The sequence below is a fragment of the Apteryx mantelli genome, chromosome 13 (genome assembly GCF_036417845.1).
Source record: "Apteryx mantelli isolate bAptMan1 chromosome 13, bAptMan1.hap1, whole genome shotgun sequence".
NCBI classification, from domain to species: domain Eukaryota; kingdom Metazoa; phylum Chordata; class Aves; order Apterygiformes; family Apterygidae; genus Apteryx; species Apteryx mantelli.
This window is the reverse complement of record NC_089990.1, coordinates 21,346,769-21,371,942: the sequence shown is the minus strand read 5'-3', so window position 1 is coordinate 21,371,942 and position 25,174 is coordinate 21,346,769. Positions and strand designations below refer to the sequence as shown.

The following is a 25,174-nucleotide window of genomic DNA, read 5'->3' as shown; positions in this document are numbered from 1 at the left end:
CTCTGAAGCCAGATTCTGACTCAGTGTCTGAGGGTTTTGCCTGAGCAAGGGCTGAATGAGGACTGAAGGATATGTCTGTTCATTCCAATGGGAACTGGGAGCAGATCTCAGGTGTTCGGTGCTTTCATACTATGACCTATATACTGGATAGGAAAATATTGCTAAAACTGGAGTTGGATTTATTAAACCACAGTGGGCTTAAAGGAGGGCTGGTTTGGCCAGTTCATTCTCAACAAAAAAGGCATGTTAGTCTGGATAGACCCAGGCAGAACCTGTGTTTGTTAGAATCCCATGGGGACTCTGGACTATGCACTCACTGCTCCACCTCAAATTCCTGTCATACCAGAGCTGGAGGAATGTAATGACTCTTACCCTGATAAACACCCTTCTTGTTTTTTAAAGAAAAACAGGACTTGCTATATATTGAACTGATAATAGTACCAGTAAGTCTCACAGACCCACAAGGATAAGGTGAGATCAACTACAAATAAATGTTCAAATTTAATCCACATGAAAGCACTCCCATGTGGGGCAAAATTTTCAAAACAGGTCAGTTCAAACTGTCACCACAATTGGTAGGTAAAGAAATCTGAAGAGGCTATCCATTAATTAAGTAATGAAATAGTATATGATCTCTTATGAAAATCTGTTCTTGCACAATTAAACACCAGGTAAAAATAGTTGTATAACAATAGACTCCAGGATGGTTAAATATAGCAACTTGATAGCTGAATTGCGTATATGTGTACACACACATATTTATATGTGTGTATATACTGGGGGAAAGAGGCTCATGGCCTTACCTTTTAAGTTTATTATGTAGTTCTGCTTGCACTTGTCCATTTATCTCAAAATTTTAGACTGAAATCCCAATGATGGCTTCAGCAGTATGTTGTATCGCTGTGCAAAAATGGAGTTGTGGCATCAGCGCACAGTTATGTCCTGTATATACAAAACAGAAAACGTGGCAAATAGCTGTTATCCAGATATCTGGAGTATGAAATACCTGTACAATGCCTTGCATCATCATACACATCAGCTGACTGGAGGGTTTTACAAACATCAGTAGCAGCACATGAGCATGGTTTTCTTTAACTTGGGTGCAGCTGAACCAGCACAATCATTTCTCATCAGGGGGCTGCAAGCATTGTAGCTGCAATAGTTCAGCTAGTCCTTTTTCCTAACTCCATCTAGTACTGCTCAATTTTCACTAAAGCCTGGGAAGAGTGCCTTTTTTGCCTCCAGTTCTCCCTTTACATAATTTGCCTTTACATAGACAGATCAAGTTGAGAGGAAAAATTCTGTATTTACCTCATTCCCTTGGCAGAGTGAAAGCTAATACTGGGAAGCATCTCCATTTTGAAGCACTGGTAAAGACAGCCCAATTCTAGACCTCACCCTTGTGTCTGTCCTGCTTAGAGTCAGAACAAGAAGACCAACTGGAAATGGAAGTAGCAGTCTGCTTCTCAAGCAGACCAAAAGAATCTGAGCTACAACTTCTAAACCTGTTCTAAATCACACTAGATGTCTGCTAAAAAAAAATAAAAATCTGAAAATAAAGTACTGTAAGCAAGACTTTTAGCTATCTCTCCCCTCTTTCTGTCCAGTACAGAATATCAGATACTCATCCCTTTTGTGTTATATTTGTAAATCCTAAAAAGCCTGAGGGCTATTATCTATCTTCTCATCCCAAATGAACCAATTTACTCATAAATCACAGTACTGCCAACCTGCTTCTTGTTGGTGTGTTCCTGGAAACCTAGGTCCTAGTCAGGCAAATATATGAGAACCTCTACATTTGCTGAACAAGAAAGTTTAAGAAATTCCTCCAAAAGATTAATCTTATGCAACCAGAAATCCAAAAACAAATACAAAGAATACAACATCTATTATTATTTTTTATATTCTATGTATGACTTTTTAAATTGAAACTACTGCTTTTGGAACAATTTTTTTTTTTGAGGTAAAAATAAAGCTTGTGACATTAGAATGCACCTAAAGAAAGAGCTATTACAAACCTTAGGTTATCTTAATAGATGTGCAGAGACATTTTTTTCCACAGTCGCTTTACACAATATCATAATGTTTTTATGGCTTTAGCTAAGTTTATCTCTGCTTTTAATTTACTTTCATTTTGAGGTTCACAGGAGGGCTATGATAGAGATAGGCTATATAAATAAAAATCATTTGCATAAACATGGATAAACACTTCCACATATTGATCCTTCTTGTTTGTAAAAAGGCAGAAAATGTTACAAACAAGAACTAAACACTAAAGCATATAATCCAAGAGCAAATAAATATATACTACATGTTACATTCTTTGTCATGTTTTACTGCTAGCATCCAATTTACCTTTAGAAATGGTCTAAAACACAAAAACTGTGCAATTTGGATCTGGAGCTTTTGTTCAAGCCATCTCTTTGCAAAATCTTTTAAACTTCCCCTTCCTTTTCAGTGATTCTGTTGTGTTTTTTTTCCAAAGGCTGAGAAGTAAAGTATTACCTGTAAAAGAAAAACTAGACATATACTAACAAAACGTTCTAAATATAGAATTGTTTTGTGGTTCCTTCACCCTTGGATGTATTCTGACAAGGTTTTGCCTATTTTAAGTAGCTCCCATGGGGTGGAGTAGCATGGGTTACAGGAGCTGGAAAAATGAGTTTCTTTTCCACTGAAATTCTCAATAAAAGCAATGCTTTTAAAGTTGGAAACACAAACAAGAAAGAAGCAGGTTTTGTTTGTGAACAAATTTTCAGCTGCTTTGGATCAAAAGCTATTTTTCTTCCCAATTTTCAGGTGTTTGGGTTTTTCCAACATTTTTTCCCTTTGGCATTTTTTTAGAATAGTCTAGTTGAAAATCTAATTTTAATTTTAAGAAGTTTTAAGAATAAGTTTTGGATCAGCTATAGATGGAACATTAATCATTCCACCTTATAGATTGAACAGAACTACTGAGCAAAGTTCACTCAGATGAGAAAGGCCTGCAGGGCGAGAATTATGGTTTATATGCTGTCTTAAGTAGTTAGGTCAGGTCAGTTTGTAGCATATTCTGAGCTCAATTTACATTTGGCTCAGACTTAAATGCTGCCCAGCATCAGTAGGCAGGCCACAACAATCAACTGGTTAATGAGATGTCTTAACAACAATCAAATGCTAAGCAATATTTCTCCATGCCAAAATTACCTGTGACCACTTAAAGAATCATTTTCAGGTAGGACAGGCTGGAAATGAGTATCATCACTTGCTTTATTTTAAATGGAAGACTGTAGAAAATCCTATATGATTATTAAAAGCATAAAGCATGCCTTCAGATTTTTTTAAAAATTTTTTACTTTTATTCCCTGGATCCTGTAAAATATTTGGTATTGCCTGAGCACCTGAACCATCTGCTCCATGAGCTGGTACAACAGCTCTGCAGTACTGAAAGAAGCATACCTCCACTGTGCGATCTACTCCCTCTGTTACTCTGATGATCAAGCTCACTGGACCTTTCACAGAGCTAATTTAATCAGCTAAAACTGTGAAAGACTCCACCTTTTCTTACCTTCTATATACTTGGTAAGTTAAAACAGATTGAACAGGGGTTGCAAGTGACAGAGTTGGCAAATGACAGGTAAGTTGCTGGAGTATACGGCTGGGATTGGAAAGGGAAGGAAGGAAGATGGGTGAGAAGAGCACCAACCAGCTGTTATGCCCAACTCATGCCATGTCATGAAGCGATACCTTGTGGTTGCCACTGGAATGTGACATACATGCAACCGACTGCCAAAAAATGTACGGTCCCATCGTTTCTCCTTCACTGTCCTCATCTGTGCATTCCCATCACTTCCTTTGGGCCAGCGATTGTGCAGCTATTTGCTGAGACTGATCACAGAACTGATCTGGCTGAAAATGAATCATGCTGCTCTTGGGCTGATTTTCAGTTCATTTCTCTCATCTGTATTGGCACAAGAAAGGTGATGGAGGCATATAATTAGAGAGGGCAGGACTGTCCCTTCTGGCAGTGGTAAGCGCTTGGGTCAGCTTACAGCAGCTGTGGAAGCACACCCTGCAAGTCAAGAAGTGAATAAATAAAATAAAACTGACTGCAGGGTTTCACAGCCAAGCTGGGAAAACTGTACATGTCAAATAGGCAGTAGAAATGGTGGCAGTATAGCAGTGGGTTTTTAAACACTCCTCCAGTTTATATAGTGGAAGCTCTTCTAGGTAGACAGGTGAGGGTATTTTCAGTACAAACATATGTATGAAATGCATTTTGACAATGTATCTGAATTCCTGGAAGTCAAATTCTAAGTTTTTATCTGAGAAACCATATACTTTTAAGAGGGTAGCTTTAATATAAAGAAAGTATGCTCATTAACTCACTGTAGACCATGATATCTTCTGCTGAAGCAAATGCCTTGAATTATTAAGCAATAACCCACACAGAGAGCATATTTAAGCCCACGGAAGTCTAGGGTAGTCTCTCCTAAATGTTGAACACACTGACCTGAACAATTTTAATCTCACATCAGACTAAATAAGAAATATTTAGTGAAAAAAATGGAGTTGAAATGTGGTCAATCTCATTAATGTGAGGAAAGAATCAAGCCCAGTGTTTTCATTTTGGGAAAATGGATAGCAGAGATTACTGGTGAAAGGTGCCTCATCTACAAAATCTAGTTTATAACTTCCATCAGTCAGCTTAATGCGCTTTAGTGATCCTGAACATGGGAGAGAATGTAACTTTAATGTAGATTAATTAGGTTCTCACCACAATTATAAACAACTAAATTGTTTCACAGATATGAAATGGAACCTGTTTTATCCTTGTTCATTACATAGATTATGACACATTGATTGGAAAACAGTCAAATTTTATTGGCAAAGCCAGTGCATCTATTTTTATCTACTGAGTTACTTCTTAAATCATACAGAAAAAAAATGTTGTACTGGACTTTGCAACCTGCTTCTCTTGTCCTAATAGCATGTTGACTTATATTCCATAAGCTTGATTTATACGTCTTTCATACATCTTTCGTGCACCTTAGCTTAATGAAATCAACAAACTAAATCAGTGGAGCATATTAATTCTATACAAAGTCTTCACGCTTCTTTAGTTCCATTTGTTCTCTCTATAGAACAGAAATCTTCACTAAACAGGTTCATTTTCACGCGGAAGTCTATTTCTGTGGTCCTCTGCATGGACAAAGTGAAGCCAAAGCCCAAAGAGAACGCTTGGAATCACCTAACAAACTGCATTAGACTAATCACGACTGAAATAAAGAATCCCCTAAGTAATATACAAGATCAACATTACCACCCCAAAACATTGCCTCACATACCTCTCACTTCACAAATATTTCCTGTATTTGAAGACAGTTGGAGGGCAACCTGCTGCCAATGGAACATTTAGACAAGAGAAATAAAAACATAGAAACAGACCACAAGAAGGAGAAACAGAAATCTTCGCCTCTTTTTCTGATTGTATTTCAATGCTTAGATAATATTGATTGGTGCCTGATGGATATACAGATTAGCAGATGGTAAGAGACAGTTATTATTCTGCAGCAATGGTCTGTTATATTACAGTTTGTAATCAACATTTTGCAGTGTACTTTGTAGAAAATGGGTTATTTCAAAAAAAGCTTTATTACATTATTGTCTCTTTCAGACTGCTTCACGAACAAATGTAAAACTACCAGGAATTTACAGTGGGAGTCAGTTGATCAAATGTTCCCTCTTTTCCCCTTAGATGTTTGAGAAGGTAAAGTGTTAGAAATATTTTGTCTCATTAAAATGAGACGACACTTGTTATTTGGTAAATTAGCATATTGTCTGCTCACTGTTGATGGAAACCTAGACTAGGTTTTAAGTTTGTATTAAGACATGGAACCAAAAGAAAGTATTTTGACATGAGTGTCACACACTGTATAATAAAAGACATCGCTGTAAATATATACTCTATGCTTGCAAACTGCAAGGACAGTGCTAGTGACTGTTGCCTAAAGCATCAGTAGTCCAGTAGTCTAACTGTTAAAACAAAGGCAAAAATCCCACTAATTTTAGTGGGAGCCAGATCAGGCCCTTGGTTTGCTCATTTGTTTTGTCTAAATATCAGATTAGGGAATAATCTAAGTTTCTTCAAAATGTAACTTTAATCACTACCTAAGCTACACAGCCTGACTGCTAAAGCTGCAATTTTAGCAAATATCTTGGCTAAATGTCAAACAATTCCATCAGCTCTTTGAAGATAAATATTAGACAGAGACTATGTCTGAAATAATTTCCCCAAGCACCATTCAATTAACCTACTTGGCTAAAAGGTGATGCAAAAATCAATATTTTGTAACAGATGCTTCTGTTTTGGATGAAACTAATCAATAAACATCAGAGCAATTTCAAATTAAAGATCAATACAGACAAAGTTAAAATATCAAGCAGTTTAGGTACCAAATGTGTTGTAACTTAAAATAGCTCTATTATTTTGTGCAGAATATTTCCTGGTTTACAATTTCAATATATCACTGCTTTTAGTAAATTCACTGTCACTTTGCTAAAACAAAAACAAAAATAATTACTGTCATTTTAGGAGGCCTCACAAAACAGGTGCGAGATGCCCCTGTTGATTCTACAGCAGCTGTTAACTGGAGCTGTGCATTTGGTTTCCTCTGAGTATATCAGTTTGAATGGACCTGAATATTTGGAATTTTTCTGTTTGTTTTTTCACAAGCAGTCTCTCTCCCCCTATTTCTTCTACCAATGTACATACATACTTTATCAGATGGAAATAAGAGAAGACCCAGCCCCGCCCCCAATGATAGATTGTAGCATCAAAGGGTGTACCTATAAATGACTCAAGGAGACACTAAACATGCCAGTAAAATAAAGAAACACAAATACAAATAAACATGCTTGCTTGAACTAAAAGAGAGAATTTCATATTAACAAGCCTATAAACAGGAAGGGTTGTCTGTAACGAAGAAGAATTGTACAATATGAGCTGGTTCTAATTTGTGTTTTCCATTATACTGTAAATGAATCCTCCAAAAAAATTTAATGAAGTAAGATACAGGACTCGCAGAAGCACTCCCCGTGTATTGTCTTGGTTCCATAAAATCACTGTCACATTTCTGGCCAGCTGCCTAGTTCCCTTTGGTTGCAGTAACAATTTGCTCCCTAGCAGTGAAGTGCATTAGTAACTTGTTTTCTACATTTAGTAGGCAAACATTTTTCCAAACAGACAATCCAACAGGTAAATAAGGGTCTTCCCACATGCAAATTCTCCATTTTGGTAGCGCATTATGAAGGCAATCCCCACTCTACTCTTCCTTTGAAGTGGTCAGTGTAGACATGGGATAGGCAGGGGAATTCTGGATCTGCCAGCGGTCAGTATTACACAAAGGCTGGAGCTCATCCATGCTCCCTAGTGACAAAATGGTAAGCCTGCCATCTTTGTGAGTGACGACTTCCATGGAGGATACCATCCACTCTTCTTTTTCCCAGATGTTCCTAGCCCTCAGCCAGACCAAAAGCAAAATATAAGATCTGATTGTATATGACCCCCTCTCTCCAATCATTTTAAGGAATATCCATTAAAACAGCGATGTTTGGTCGCAAAGATGAGAAGAAGGGTTTAAGAGCAAGCCCAAACACAAGTCCTCTTTTTACTTCTCTTCTGTTACAGGCTACCCTCGCAAACTTCACAGATTTCCCTAAAATCATACACTCTCTTAGAATCCTGATCCTTGCCGAAAACGAGGTGCCCTGGAATCCCCAGGACACTTCATTGAAACTTTCTCCATGGAAATCCCCCAACCTTCGCTAAGACTCCATGCGATCTTTGCAGACGTATTAAGCATCAACCTTGCTGACATTGTGGGGACTTCTGGCTACTGTTTGAACTTCAACAGTTGCCATACCTTAAAGTATGAGCTGTCATATTTGAGAACACATATCCTGTCTGCCAGAAAAACAATGTTTACTTTTGCTTTAATTACTTCTTCTCTTTTATATGACCATATTTTTTTTCAGTGAATGTTTCTTTGTTTACAGGAAATGTTTTTTTCCCTTCTATTTATTCATGGAGCCCCAGAGTCAGGTCAGTCTATAACCTCTTATAAAACCACCTAATCTATTTTTCTATTGACAAGCTATAATCTTTGAAAGGGACCTCTTATAACACAAAGCATGTGAATCTTCCTGACGCATTTTTACTGCTTTTACCAACTATTCAGTAGAACGGGTTCTCATTCCCAGTAAAACTATTAATAACAAACTGCATTGCTGCGATCAAAATACTGTTTCATCAATGAGCACTAAATCTGATTAGTAACTCCCATGTCCAATGAGGAACGTATTTAAAAACATATCAGTAAGTATGGTGGGAACACAAGGTGTGAGTGATGTAGAAGAGCCTTTTTGATTTTATAACCAAACAGTCAAGAAAGGCAAATATTCAGAAAAACAAGCACTATGACATCTTAAAAACTGTTTTGCATTCTTCCAGAGTTTATATCAAAGAGAAAAAACAGAGTATCATCTTTAAAATTACTATTCCTCCATGTTGCCATTCTCTTGAAAAGAGGTTTAAGGATATGAAAATTCTCTTCAGGAACATGCAGACCAACTGAGCCAGAAGCATGAAGAATTTCCTAGAAATTCTTTGGCCTCTGGAATTGTATTTCAAGACGATTACCCAGGGAGATAGAGATATTCTTTCTTTTTAGGCACTAAAACAAATCAAATAATAGGATAATTCAAGGTACTGATAATAGGCTGCAGAACCTTACACATTTATACCTTCAATCAAATCCATCCAACTCATTCAGGGACCTATGTGGCATTTATTGATCCCAGTTCAGTTCTCAGAAAGCAACCATTTCCATCAATAATGGTTCAACCATTGTTGTACCTGGCACAATGCCCCAGTCAGAAAAATGAGGATACAAAATAAGTGATCTATAAATAAAATACTCTCTCTGCTCCTGAACAACTTAAGAAATCTAAAAGAAAAAGTACAGGAAAAGTGAACATCTCCTGTAGCCAGTTTTTACAAAATCTAAGTGAATATGCCCATGGAACTATCATAGGCTGTGCCCCTAAATTCTTGTCTATTGGTAATCTCAGTAGTATCTCTCCCTCTTATTTAAATATCAACACATTAATACATCATTGTGCAAAAATGGTTTCTTAAGGACTGAAAGGAGAGCATCCAAGAAACTGGTAGAAGTGCCATCAAAACAGCCAAGAATAAAAGAACATGCCAACACTCTGTTGATTTATTCCAGAGCGATGCACCTGGACCCACCAGCTGTCATACATATTCCATCTGGAGTAACAGCTGTTTGCTCAATAGTTGTCATATTGTCTGACACAAACAATTGCTTGTTAAATTTGTCATCAGTGATTCTGTACGGGTTTGAAATACTGGAAAATGTTACATTTTGTTCCTGTCCTTAGGCTTTGAATATTTTTTCTCACATAATGTGTAGAGTTCCTGAATGAGATTTTGTGCTGCTGAGCATAGCTCTAATCAAAATCACAGGTTCTGTAGCATTTCTAAAAAGGGTGGTTCAGGGTGGTTCACTGTGAGCTATGTACACCTAAGGGAGGAGAGGTAGAAAGTAAGGTTTAACAAATTACGTAGCAGAGAAGAGGGAAGGTTGTGGTCAGATTATCAGTCTAAGATCACGAGACTGACAAACATATTTTAGACAAACTACAGGGATGAAGGGAGAGGGTAGTTACGCATCCTGGAAAGTATGGAAGATGTTACAACAGTCAGGGCTGGGGAGTGACCTAAAGTCATAGCTGTGGGGAGAGAACAAAAATGTTTATTAGAAATGTAATTAGGGAATGTTTTGCATGAAGCAGTGGAATTTGAATACTGGATGAACGAAGCAGCACGTTATTACAGGGTTGAGCAACACGGAGGACTGTGGAGTTTTTCCCTGCAAAGAAGAAGAAATTCAACAGAAAATGAAGCAACACTGTGTGATAGGAGAATGCTTAAGAAGTGGAGAGGTAGATCTGAAAAATTTCAGAGCATGGACAAGCTTTGAAGATGAGAGTTGATGAAAACACCATAAAAATGCGTATAACAAGAAAATGTGGAAATTGAAGACAAAGTCCTGTCACATCCCCAAAGAACTGAGCAAAGAGTACCCATCAAAATAGATGTTCTATGAACTGTCAGAGATAAGCACCAAGAGTGAAAGTAATGAAAAAAATAGATCGAGATGTATGCTGAAAAAATCACTTTTAAAATATGTTCCAATGGGAAATAGTAGGATGAATAAAGCACATACTGGATGGGAAATCTAGTTAACAGAGATAGTACCTGCCAAAAAATTATCCACCTAATTACTTCTTTGTATCTATTGTTTGTGGCACAGGAGAATATGGCATGAGTGAAAATACTCAGCACGTTAATTTAAACTGCTCACAGCATACAACAAACCAACAGACACCAAAACCCTCTTCAAAAAACCTTTCCACTAGTAGTGTGGGCATTATCAGAAGCATATGCATTTTGTGAAACTCTAGGGCAGAGAGTATATACTAAACAAGGAGAATAGTCCTGTCCTTGAAAATGACCTGCCTCCCTCTCCAGTGGATGCATCCACGGTTTGCTGAGGCCTGGTAACAGATCTGCTTACTTTCTTTGGACCATAATAAAGGTTAAAAAATAATATATAGGCAATTTTTTAAAAGGATCCGTTTTGTATCAGCAGTGTGGACTCATCTTAATTACTGTCTCAAAATATTACTCTTCTAAAAATGGGGTATGATAAACACCACTAAGCTCAAGGATTTTTAAAAGGGAATCTGTTGTGTGAAGGAATGAGTTCAAAAATAAAGGAAAGTGCAGATAGTGTTGTCTCTATCATCAAGTTAAAGAAGGATAAGTTTTTTACTGAACTAAGGTTGCCTGATGTCAATCTTTAAATTTGGTGAATAACAGAAAATACACACAGATAGAAGAATGGAAAGAAAAAGAAAGAAAGAAAGAAAGAAAAGAAAGAAAGAGAAAAAGAAAGAAAGAAAGAAAGAAAGAAAAAAGAAAGAAGGAAGGAAGGAAGGAAGGAAGGAAGAAAATTCCTTTATATTTTATTGATGTAAGTAATTGTTCCCTCTCACCGACAGGTGGCATATAAACAACGTCCTTAAGTGGTCTTTTCCACACCAGATGCTGTACAGATGACAGCATTGCGTATTTCTACACTCCAGTAATGATTTATAAGGTTAGACATGGGCTAAACATTCTTAGGCTACCAAACAGTATATGGTTTGTGAATGAGGTCAAACATCAGGGTAACACTTAGTCATCACATGTCAGAGTAAAGTCTAAAGGACAAAATTTGGTGCAATATATTTACTTTCTACCAATGGAGGAACTTTAGTTTCAACAGAAAGGAATGAGAAACTAAAAGACATATTTGTACATGTTCACTAACACAGTCATATGTCCATTTTAATCTGTGGATAGAGATGGCTTTCAGTTGTCTCGGATTCCTTTTTAATGTACTGATCACACCAAACTCCTAATGAAAACAAGATCCTGCATAGTAGATGTCAGAATTTCTTGTCCCAGAACTACTGATGGGTGAACATCAAAACTTCTAGCACTTTTATTCATCTTAGATGGGGACGTGAAAGCTTTCATATTTCACAGAGCTCATAAAATCTTTGAAACTGGGCTTCAACAGTGATTAGAACTTAAAAGGCCCATCCTTAAGAATACTGAAACAAAACCTAGATAAAGCTGTTTTTACAAGCTGCATTTACCATTGGCAACCACCAGCTTAGCCAGGTGCTCAGGCTTCTCAATACCAACTGCATGCCTCTGCAAAATAAGTAATAGTAACTAACTGTAATAATAAATAATTGAATTCCAAGCAGAGCACTCTATAACTGAGAAGGGAAAAGAACCAGCAACCTCATGGAGTCCAGCTGGGGCTTCTGTTGCAATCTGTTAGACCTTTGATGACATGATGATGAGAAGCTGCAAAAAAATCAGACAGAACATCTAGAAAGGACAGAGAGATGGTATTCATGTCTTTAATGGAGATTCTTGTTCCTATCTATATTATTAAAACATCTATTCTTGAGATAGTAGGAGAAAAGGGAGAGGGAAGAGGAATACTAATGCAAAGGGCTGATAACATAATTTTTAGAATATTTTTTCATTTTGGAATTCAGCAGATTACGCAAAATGTTAGACATTTTCAAAAGCATTATATGGGAATGTTCCTGAACGTCAGAATGTTTTCTCAAGCTACCTAAAACAGCCTACACACATCCCACACAGATATATACCTTTTTAGTATATTAGGTCACTGTCTAGCATCCTAGCCATGAAAACAAAATAAAATAATCTTACTGAAATTTAGAAATCACATTGTAATAAAGGATCTTCAGACATGGACAGTACCTTTGAATGTCTCACAAAATACAGTTAAGGCAATAGTATAGGAAAATATTGAAAAAGTGAGTGATTTTTATATTCACAGATACTTGGAATAAGATTGTGTGGCACTTAAGTACAGAACTGGAATGAATGCTTCCAAGTTCCTTTTCATTTTCAAGCAGAAAGACAAGTAGGTAAAATGACCATGATGGTATGCATCTTAGCATGCTCAACTGTGGAAAAAAAATACACATTCCTAATGATATTAATTTAAAATGGGCTCTGGAGAATGCAATAGGCTGATAGATTAATATGGAGAGGGAATTTTGACAGTATTTACACTAGATGCCTCATCCCCTAAAGACTGTTAAGACCCAAAGAAATTTTGTCATTGATCTGTCAAGAGTAGGTCTTACATACACCTTGAATGTGTACTTCTAATTCTCTTATTACAGAGAGTCCTGCAAAGAGAATGTCTCTTCTAAGCAACTTATGTTACAAAGCTAGCCTTTTGCCAGAAGGCATTGTCACCCAGAATGACCATGCAGCCACTTTGCCCTCAGAACAGCACTCACTGGTGCTCCGGCATATTCAGCCATGTTCTATATTCAACTAAGACTGTTAGTATTGATGTCAGGTGCTTTCTGGTTGGTCTCATTTGAGAAAGGAGACAGAAATGCGCAAAAGGGACATGTTCTAATTTTTATTTTTAGACAGATCTCTACAACCTTGAACAACTATCAAGAAAAAGAAGAAGCCAGTGTTGTAAACAAACTCTGAACTAGAAATTTTTAGGTAATTATTCAGAGAGTAGAATCAGGAGACTGCAAAGGTCTCTGTGAGGCAAAATGCATGGGGCTTCCCCAATCCCATTTCTGTATTCTCACAATATGTCTCCTGCAGCCATCTACTTGTCTGTAGGTACCATCTGCCTCATACTATGAAAAATCTCAGTGTCAGTAGCTTTATAAGTCTCTCTGACTTTTGAGATCTTACATATGTAGATCAGAAATACTACAGCACCCTAAAGCAGGCAGTGAGAAATTCTAACTTCTCTTACATCTCACTGGAGACTTAACTGTAACAGTAACATGTTGGTTTACATGGAGGAAGGATTAGAAGACAAGACCCTAGAAAGAGCAATGTTCTCTTCATCCTCCCAGGCTACATTAAATTGTTTTCTTATAGCAGCATGCTTTACAGCACTTAAATGCTTATATAAAATGGCAATAAACTTCAAAAAGCCTGACATGGACTACATTAGCTCCCAGATGAATTTTGGTGAATTTTGCCAAGGACCCAAAGTCAACTGATTTACGCTGGTGGAAAATTCCAGTATGGAATTTTTATTAAACAGTAGTGCAACTTAAAAGAAACTTGGAAAGTGATTAAGGATTTCAGGCGTAGGATGGGTGCATGTGATGCTTACATATTTGAGAAGGGAAGTTTATAAACAAAAGGCAATTTATTGACATGAACACAACTTCCACCTTCAAGCATAATGTTTTACAGTGTAGACATAATAGTCAAACTCTGAACATGTCCGACATCAGTAATAAATTCTGACCCTCCCCCCCTCTTTTTTTAAAAAGAATTGACTAGTCCTATAAAAAAGCAGAGTGATTGCTTGTGCTCATGTGGTGACCATACCTCAAAATAAATAATTTAAGTTTTCAACACTCCTTCCTAAGTAACTCAGAAGTCCATATACTACTTTTTAAATGTGTCTTAGACTAAAGTCATGGACACAAGGCTAGGCCATTTTGGGAAAATTCTAGCTCCCTGAGAAAAAAAATTGCGAAGTAGTGCCACCCCTTGAATAGAAATAAATTTCTCATGTTTCAAACTTAAGGCTGTATCTGCTGATTGCATCCTCGGGCTGGCATGACCCCTCTGCAATGTGTGATGCCCACTGTTGCAGGGGTCCTGGAATGGCACATGTTTACTTGCCACAATACTGATAGCTATTCTGAAAAAATTGCCTCACATTGTTTGTTCCTCTGAGTCATGCCTTGTTCGCACCGGTGGACCTCCAGTCCCTGAAAACTAAGGCAACACTGGCTGCTTCCTAAAAGACGAGGGGAAGCAGCCATGTATAACAGGGGAAGAATTTAATTAGGTTCCCTTAATAAAATTCACCTTTGCATTAGTAACTCCAAACATGGAAGCTTGCATAGACAAAATGATTTGGACACAGTAAGAGGGGAAACAGATTCTGATCTGTTATGTTGTAGTAAATCCTGAAAACAAAGTAACTACTGGATGAATTGTGAATCTAGCTCCTGGAGTACAGTCCTCTTTTATTTCTTTTCTAACGAGGACTAACGTTAGTAGCCTCTGTGCACTGAATAGGTTTCAAGGTGAACTTGGGAGGAAGATGATACTAATGATGAGCACCTACCTGCTCGCTATGTCTACACCAGACATGGAACTTGCCTGGGTATTTGTCTCTAACATCACAACTATTCCTACTTAACCTCATGGTAACCTCTTGGTGCCCTCATTCTTGAGGCAGTTTTGGAATGGAAACATAGTTTTCTTTCCAGATGAAAGTGATACAAAAAAAGAGAGATATCCTCTTTTCACACTGTACCAGGAGGAAATCCTCCAGCAGCTACCCAGCACACCAGTAAACATACAAGCTCCTCCACTTGGCAAAACCCTTTCAGCAGCATAGTATAAAAACTGAAATATAATGAGCTTCTGCTTGTTGCTCTTTACCTGTCTCGATCTAATTTGTGTGTCAGAACTGAGTTTTACCTCTCTTTACTGATTCTTTTCACTTCCTTCCTTAGCTTTGGTGCTTTATGTGCCTTGTCCTTCTCAGTCTGCTTTCTCATGGAAATTGCATGACTTACCCCCCTCCCTTCTTTTCAGCACCTCCTCCTCCCTTCCCTCCCTTCTTACCACATATATTTCTCCATTCCATTTACATTTTTTCCTTCTTTTCAACATGTCTTTGCTTGTATCCCAGCCACAGTTCCCCAAAGGCACATCCTAGGAGCCAAACGATTTGGTTACACTGTGTTAGGAGACAGACAAGGGCTTTTCAGTCAGAGGGATTCTCAGCTGGTAGTGGCTAATTGCTGGCTGTCTTTGTGTTGGATTAGAACACACAGCAATACCATGTTAAAAATGAAAGCGGTTGTTCCAAGATCCACTATTAGCTTGGAGAAGATTGTCAGATGTGTCCATATGATGACAAAACAGATAAGATCTTCAGAAGGATGAAAGCTATGAAAATCTTACTCTCTGCAGCTGGCAGACCAGAGTGTGCTTGAACTCTTCATCTTTGACTGGAATTGAGGACAGCAACTTGGCAAGGTGGTATTGTGGTGCACCCCTTGCCTAAGCACACTTCTGGCTTCATGGATGGCTGCATTGTGGGAACTGGGGAAGGTAAAAAGATCATGCATGTCTGGATACATGGATGGCCCACTGTCAGAATAGATGCTGGAATATATGGAGAGTAAGTAGGAACAGGGGGAAGAGCAGCAACAGGCAACACAGTCTTGGTGTGGTCAACATCAGCAAGAGGAAGGGAGAGTTTTTACATTGGAGCCCTTTTTCAGTGGTTGCTGGTATGGAGTCTGGCTGCTGAGATCACCAGTGGCAGACAAAGGACAACAGAGTGTGCTTCCTGCCATAGGGGCCCAGGCTACAAAAGAGAGCAATGGGTTTTTGGATGCTTTTGAAATGAAGTGATAGCAAACTGCTGTGTACACATTCAGTTGCTCTAAGTCAGACAGCACCTAACAGCAAATAACTTTCCACACTAATCCTCAGTAGATATGTGAAGAAATCAGCAACAACCACTTCAGCATAGTAATTCAATTACTATGAAAAACATTGTCATAGATTTTACTGAGGAAAATTCACTGGGAGGAGTACACGACATTGTCACATTGGAGGGAGAATGCTAGGAGGGAGGATATCTTATTGCGATGTGAAATGGTGAGGTAATGGTAACATTATTTTATAAACTGCATACACATAAATGACAACTTTAAGCTTAACGTACTGGAATGTCTTGAAATAACAGAAAAAGAATTCATCTGACCAGATAACAGGCACAGAACATTGTTAATGACAATGCCAGCAATAAAACCAAGAGGAATTTTGTAGGCTTACATTGACCTGGGTTGCAGACCAACATTCCTTGTGTGTGTGTCAAACAGAGCTATTTCTTTACTTTTTTCCTCCCCAAAAAGGTTAGTATAGGAAAATATAACAACATGCCAGATGAATCTATCATGTGCTATCATCTACTAGCAATGAAGGCTCATGAAAATGAGGCCAAGATTGTGCTGTACATTCTGTGAGAAAGTAAGTCGGAAGTTACTGAATGTACTTATAAAAGTAGTACAACACAAGACAAAATGGGAACAGTGTCCTGAGTACTCTATTATTTTGCTAGAAAAGCATGAAGTCTTTGTGCTTCCCAATAGCAGCACCCAGAGAGTTGATATGACTAAGGAAAACAAAGGTGTGGCTAGAACTATATCTAACATGAAATGATGATGCGGACTATCATATGGTTTGTTGTTTTGTCCTTTAATAAACCTTTTTGAGTGGTAAGTGAATGCACATTTATCAGTATAATATAGAGAAGTTTTGATCAAAAAAACTAAGTACCGTTTAACAGTTCCTGTTAACTAGTACAGTTTGGGGTTATAAAAGATCATGACCGGGGTCAGTACTGACAAACCCCAGAAGTGCTACTAAATGACCAGCAAATAATCTCAAGCAGGGTTGTTACTGAATTTCACTAACGGATGTCATGTTAATGTTGCCACCTAATTTTGCTGGTGCCTGTTGGGTCTGGAGCCATCCTACAATCTCCAATGGCTGTATCTGACACCCATAGTGGCACAACTGTTACAAACCTTAACATTCAATCATTATATATTTTATTTTCTCTTACTCTTGTTGCATTGAGCTACCTATCAGTCTCTACTCAGCTTTTCACATTGCAGATATTTTGTCTTACACTCCCTTCCTGGCATTTGCTCCTTCCTCTTTACAGTTAACCTTGCCAAAGCCCTCCTGTCATCCTCCAGTTCATCCTTCAGCTCTGGTCAGGAAGCAGTATCACATCACTTTTTTCTCACAGTACTGTTTCTCATTACCACATTACTATCAAGGCTGTTTCTTTAATTTTGTTTGTTTGTTTGTTTAGTATGCAATGCATTTTTTATCTTGGACCTTTCAAGGGTTTGATCTTGCAAGATACTGAGAATTTCAACTCCCATTGGCTTCTTTGAAAGCTAAAGACGACAGCACCCTGTGGGACAGACCCATTCAGCTTACACAGTCCTTGTAGCAGCAAACCCTCAATAAGTTATCAGACTATCAGGATGTGTTCTCCTTTAGACATCCCAGGTGTACGCTTTGGCAGCAAATATTTTAATGGAACTATTTAAAATGCTTTCCTTTTTTCTCTTTCTTTTGCTGTTCTGTTTTGGTTCTCTTTCCCTGTTTAATTCTGTAGACTTTTGAGCTTCTGTGCTTTCCCAAAATACATCCACTATATTTATCTTTTGGAATGCTTTCTGTAATGCCATCTTTTGTTTCACCTCTCCCAAATAATTTCTTTTTAAATTTCTTCTCTTTCACAAACGCAAGTGCTTATACATACTGTCATGCCGTTCAAGCAATGCTTTCATTCAAATGGAGGAGGAGCTACAGTTCTAATCTCCTGTTAGAAAGCAGTTAGAACTTGGAGAGGCAACAGACACACCAGACTGATGTTTCCTATGTTCTCAGTCTCAGCCTAAGGGTAAAATAAAATTTGAGGTCATCTGGAAAAGTTTCATGTTGCTGCTTTTTAGATTTTAGGGCCTGAAAACTGAATCGTGTTTTCTTCATCAAAGAATATTTTTGAAGTTTTCTTTGACCAGAGCTGACTCAAAAATAGCTTCACTGTTGGATTTCCTCTTCCTTTGAATGTATGTATCAATTGAGGAAGTTTTAATTCTTAATAAATAAGCACATAGGCCAAAGAGGAACCAGTGCTGCTCATGGTTTAGGGAAATAATTTGGCATTTAATGAGTTCTTTATGATGGCTGAAGAGGAAAGTAATCAACATCAATCAATGTTGGGAAGGCCCCTGGCACTTCCTTCTAGCAAGAACAGTAGTGTTTTTTTATAGTACAATCTTGCATATTTGCCAAATCATATGTGCTCATATTACCCTGATTTGTGTTAGATGAACAAATTAAATCTATACATAAAACTGAACAATTAGAAAAACACTGAAATATTATATCTGAAATGCTGACTTTTTACTGTCTATGTTTCAGAGTGTTCTCTGAAAGTTGAAGGATGAGGCCTATGTTAAGGACAATCTGAAAAACAGATTATATCAAAAAGTGAGACTAGTTAGGGATTCTTCCATTCATCACCATTAATCCAATCAGGAATTACTGACACTGGAGGAATAATTGTACACTTGTTTTTTATTACAATTGATGTTCCTACTTTCCCTGGTCTGGAAAAATAGCCATTGAAGCAAAACCCAGACCTGGAAATTCAGCCTTCTATTGATTTATAGTCTAGGGAAAAAAAAGGGATAAGGTAAAAAGCAGAAATGGATAGAGAAGGACAAGCTGAAATACTGTAAATGTTAAATCCAAATATTTTCTCAAATGTTTTATTCAAGAAATGAATCCTACAATTAATACATTTCTTAACCTTCTTAACCTTGTTTAACTGTTTCTAAAATCATTTTGACAATTTACTGTTTCTAGCCTCTTTCTAGCAGAAAAATATTTCCAAAGAATAACACTCAGTTTTTTCGGGAACGATTGTTAAATTAAGGCTCAGGAGATACTTTGAGAACAACAATACTGTACAACTTCTAGGTATTTTGTTTCCCAAAATTTTATTTAATTACTGATGCTTTCAGATAAATGAATGCTCAAAATTTTTCCTTCTCATGTTTTTATAGATCCAATGTATCTCAATAAATCCAAGTAAATGTTCCACAGACTGAACTTACAGGTATCATCTAGATAAAAAGGGAGTAAATCAAATCAGTGGCATACTATGAGAAGACCAAATGAAAAAATGCTGTTCATTTTTTTTTCTAATCTTTTTCTCCTTATTGCCAATCTATCAGCTAATAGGCAGGAGGGCAGTTAGTGATTCGACACAGCAAAAAAGCATTGTAATAGAGGGGGTGCATCATTCCTCGTCTGATAGGTGTGAGCTGAGAGTAAGTACCCATGTATGAAAACAGACAATGCAGGCTCAAAGACAGGCTCCTCATTTCCTGCCAAAGGGGACTGGAAGTGATCTGAAGTGCAAAAAGAGACAGAAACCACTGACTTCAGTGGAATGCAAGGCATGTTTTCTCCTTTGTTTTCCAGCATGTTTGACTATAAAAAGAAAACATTGTCTCTAGCTTTGAATCTTTCCAGCTATAACATTGGCCAAGGCTGAGAGGTGCTGAGCACTTTCTGAGAAGGTACAAAGCTCTATTAATTTCCATTAAGGCCACTGTAGCAGTGAAAGGACAGCCTTCTGACACTGAAGCACGTTTGCAGCTTTCAAAGTGCAATGGTTCTGTGTAATAAAACTGCCCTGCTGGTACTAAATCTAATCAGTACCACGTGCCCCATCTCTCATGTAAGCATGTTTTGGAGAATACTTTCTACAATAGCTCATCTGTGGATTCAACCACAAATGAAATGTCTTGCTTATGTTGCACTCCCTTTCCTGCCTGCACAGAATAAAATGAAATGTTTCTTCAGTTATCAGGCAGCCTGTCTTTCTCCCTTCTTCAATCTGAACATATTCAGCATCCCTCCAGGGTTATTGTATTTCCAAATTCCCTATATGCACATATATGCATACACTTGCAAATACAAATACATCATAATAGTTTCATGTGGCCATGAAAACTGGAAACAAGTGTGGAATACTTTTGACTTTTAAAGTCTTTGTGGAGTATTTAATCACTAACAAGCTATTGGTTCTAAAATACATATATATATATGAAGTCAACAGGGCTGTAAGAATTGCTAAATAATTCTACTAATAAAAATAACATTGTTCCATCAAGATCTTAGAGTTTGTAGAAATAATGGAAATAGAAATTTAAAAAATTAAAAATTATCAAGCATTATTCTTACTCATACACTCCCACTATCAACTAGCCATTCTCCAACATCTCTGAGGAAGTTTTATATCTACAGTTAGAGCTTATTACCTCTCCATGGAAAAAAGGAGTTTTATTCTCTGTCTTTCCTAAAAGTTTTCAGGTTCTCCTTTTATTTATCCTCTCACTTTTTATTACCAGGATTCCTGGGAAAAATAGGTTTTTCTGACCCTTTCATATTTGCCCCTCCATATATTTTCCTGTGCTGAAATTCCTTGGGTTCCTTACACTGTAAGCTGTGTGTGTAGTAAGGTTCCCCAACTGCTGGTTACTCAGAAGAACAAAAGACCAAATGGTTTCTTGTATACTTGCAGTGGTGTTACCACTAGACTGCCAGTCCAGCTCTCAATACCTCTTATTGCTAAAATGAGTCAGATTTTGATACAAACTGCTGTTTCATTTTCTTAAAAGAAATTTGAACAGGCTTCTGGTATGCCTGTTCTCCAGTATACCATGAAAAAAGTCATATACTAGTTTGTTTCTAATTCTTAGAGAGCTCAGTAGTCTTTCAAGGTTACTCTGCTGTTGTTTACACAGAGTCACTCCTGCATGCTTGAGGAGGACCCTCAGACTTGACACAGGAAATCATTAAAATTCCTAGTATTCCTGAAGCAAACTTATGCACACTTCCTTCCTCTTTTCTCCTTCCTGTAAAGATTGCACAAAACTGTACATAGTCAGCTACAACACTGGACAAGCTTTTGCCATTAGACGGACTATTCTACCTGATTGATCAAAAGTGCATTTTTAAGTCAATCATATATCACATCACATACATCACAATTAATGAAAAATAAATGGAATACATTTGTCATTTGCTCAACAATATTTTGCTGTCCTTAAAACTTCCTATCTGAGGAACTCCAAATATTTCATCAGCATTAACGAGTTAATCCTCATAACCTGCTTGTGAATTATTGTCCCATTTTATAGTTGAGGAAATAAAGGCAAAGAGATCAAATGCCCTATCTAGAGTCACAACAGAAACAGTAATATTTGTATTTCAGCAATATCCAAAGGCTGCCTCTGAGATCTCTGTCCCAAGGCTTGCACAAACACACATAGTCCCTTTCCAAACCCACTGAACTTAAATTCTAAATGGACAAGACGAACAAGAAGTTAGGGTGCAAATGGAGGCACAGAGGGACAAAGTGACTTTCCTACAGTCACACAGACAGGAATTCAGATCTCTGATGCCACACTCTACACACAGTATAAATGTCAAACTTGCTTGCTAGATAAAGTCCAGACATGCAATTCCATGCCAGAGGAACCAAACTAGCCTTTTCTTCTGCCCTATCAACCCTCTTTTGTCCTTCCTCCTTTTTTATAGAAGGGCTCAGAAAGAAATCTTTTGTTACCTGTAAAAGATTATATCTTTTCAGGTTTGATCGAGGGTATATATTGACCATTCAATATCTGAATATTTGAATGTCTCTTTATAAAGATTAAAAATAATGTTTTCTTACTGTGATATTAAAAATAAAGAAAAGTTTCCCTCCTAATCCCCCTAAAGAAAAAAAAAGGCTTTGCTATCTTTTCTGTAATAGACGTGTTTTTATACAAGAGTTAATTCTTGTTAAATTGGGCCTAAAGCAATTAACCTATTTCTTACTGTCAGATTTAATTGTAATTTGACCTAATTGAAGACTAAAACCTGTGCTACACCTGTCTGAATTGCCTTTTTATATCGAGTCTGAAACATCACAGCTGGAATAGGCTGAGCACAGAGGAATGAGACAAATTCCAATGTTGGGCTGCTATGCTTTTGGATTGCATTTGGAGGCTAAGTATTTGAAGGAGATAAAGACACATTCTGCTGATTTCAATAAGCATAGAACAGGTCCATTCTAACCTCTCCCTGGGTAACTGTCAGTGAAATTACTCCAGATATATGCCAGCTACAGGTGAAACAAGCCATCCATTTATAAGGAATGATCCAGATTCTAAAGAAAACACAGAGAGAAGCTGTATTTTTAACAGCTTCCAAACGACTGATTTCTAAGATTTTGGGGCACCTGCACTAACAAATTGGTCTTGCTATCTCTCTACTATTCATTTATCTTATTCTATTATGAAAACAAGGAAATGTATTTGGACCACAACTAGACTCCCCTGTGAACTGAACTAGCGTGACCAGGAGTTCCATATTACTATTAGTTCATTCCTTTTTTTCAACCAAAGGTAAACCACATCATCTGAAAACTGGTATGTCATTTGTCTTGTATTTTGCTTTCAAAATAAATATTTTGAAATAGTCCTTCTTTTTAAAGGCATAGGTGTTCAGCATTGCAAACTACTGGTGTTTAATACCTGCTCCAAAATAAAAATCAGGAGCATATATATATATATATATATATACACATACACACACACATATGTGTGTGTGTGTGTATGCATGCATGTATATATATGACATAATGTTATACCTATAAACAATTTGAAGCTCTATTCTAATGAATAGTATGCATTTGAGCTTGTATGGAGACTGCACAGATGTATCCCTTTTCTATTTTAGAAACCTGAGCATCCTACACTAAAGTACAGAGAACCAAAAGTGGACCAAAAGTGGAAGGCAGTCTGGAGTATTTGCAAAAAAGTTATAAATATTTTGTAACAGCTTGTTGGAGCAGCAGAAATCATTTGACAATGGCCTCAGTCTGTGGCATCTGTCATTCTGCTAAAGGTTGTTTTGCCTACACTGGAGACTTCATGGGATGTCTGAATATTTTGGTTTCTACTTCTTTTGCCTGAAAAATGACCAGCAAGCAGGACTATCACATTTTGACAGATGGAAAACAGTTGTCTGGCTGATTCTGTAAGAACTTACTGTTTTCTTGTTTGTTTAGCTGGATGCTCAGCAACATACTTTCACCTCTACTGTATACAAAGAGTCCCCCTCACATCGTAACAGGTAGCAGCAGGACAGAAGGGAGATTTCGAGATTTGACTCAGCTCACACATTACTGACCTACAGCCGAACAGAACTGTACAAAGAGATCCTATGACCCCATAAATATAACAAGTTGTAAAAGGGCATGGATATGTCAACTAATTCATTTCTCTCTTACTGGAGAACTGACTTTGCTGCAGTAACGTGCTGTACTTTAAAGGTCACTGTGAACAGGGCTCTGACAAATCAGGCTTGACAACCACACAGTGAGTCAATGATAACAAAACAAGAAGCCTTAAAATAAGTAAACAATAAAGTAGGTAGAATAGCCAGCATTCTACTCTAGCCTGATTGTAACAGAAAAAATGTAGGTAAGAAAGAAGCACATTTTCTGTTGACTGGAGCATTTTGAAAAAATGTCCATCACAGTATTAATTAAGATCCATGATGTTAAGATCATTTATTTTACTTCCACTTTATTGATATGAACAGTTGCTGTTCCAGTAGCTATTCCAGGAAGGAAAGAATTTCATATAGTTCTCTTTCCTATATACTGATTACTAGATATATGTATACAATCTGCTCATTTCTTCAGAGAAGGATGTTTACATTCCTAAGAAGAAATTATGCATCAAACTTCCTGCCCATAATGGTAGCTGCAGTTTCACCTTTGTAAGACTGAAAGTAGAATGATGAGACTGAAAATAGAATGATGGCATCAAACACATTTAAATAAAATGTAGAACATTAGATCTTTTGAAATAACAAAGCAACGGCTGGTAGATGACCAAGTTTGCAAATGAGAGAGTTTGGCAAGAATATGCTTCTGGCATTCTCAAATAGCCCATGACGAAGTGTTTTACTCTCAAGATACACTAAATCAAGTATAGTGCTGATGATTATTGCTTTCTGTGTCTTTTATGCACATATAGACTCACAGTAAATTTATATAATCCAGCTTTATCTGCATGCATCAGTCTGCTTATTTGTCTCTTAGCAGACAGAAAGGGACATATTGCACCCACAAGACTTGCCCAAACTTTCCAGTTCCTTACCTAAGTTCAGCTATAAGAGTTTCCACAAAAAATTTTTATCCATGTATTGGAAGCCCTGATGTTGTGGAGCATTCTATTTTGATTTAGGATCATTTTATTCTTAAACCACTGTTGTATATAGTGGTATATTAACCAGATTCTGGATCTAGAGAATAAAGACAAACATCCTAGGCTATAATCCTTATTATACATATTATCAAAATACTATGGTGTTTTGGTTTGAATAGAGTGTTTATTCTGTTCTTTATTTTAAGCCTTAGTCTGAAATTAACTTACTGTACCTTGAATTTTTGCAGAGTATAGACCTAAACAAACAATGTCAGATGCCCTTTTTATCCTAACTGCTTTGAGCTACTGTAACAATGACAACAGTGCTGAACCTGACTAATTAAATAGGGATTATGTTTGTTTTTCATTATCACAGTAATCAAAGTGTGTAACAGATTATTTTGTTGGAAGCAATAACAGGTAACACATCAGGCACTGGATACGTCTATTTTGTAAAATAGGTAGACTGCAGAGATTCCTGAGCTATGGCTAACCTGAACTAGTATTTTCATATGGCATGACACAGTGCCAGTGGAGTTTAGGTGCATGAAACAGATTAGCCCCATTTATTATTTGCTTTTAATAAAAATAATACAGAATTTTAATTATAAATAAGACCAGG

At 37.2% G+C, this 25,174-nt stretch overlaps 1 protein-coding gene across 4 annotated transcripts in view; it reads right to left on the bottom strand.

Annotated features, from left to right (window-relative positions):
* NXT2 (nuclear transport factor 2 like export factor 2) overlaps positions 1 to 25,174 on the bottom strand; it is an 84,010-nt gene that overhangs the window by 19,089 nt on the left and 39,747 nt on the right. For 2 of the 4 annotated variants that reach the window (XM_013940265.2, XM_013940266.2), the window contains one exon: positions 804 to 942. The exons of the other annotated variants lie outside the window; for them this stretch is intronic. The gene's annotated coding sequence lies outside the window, so the exon portion shown is untranslated. The remainder of the gene's footprint in view (positions 1 to 803; positions 943 to 25,174) is intronic. 4 annotated transcript variants of the gene reach the window in all.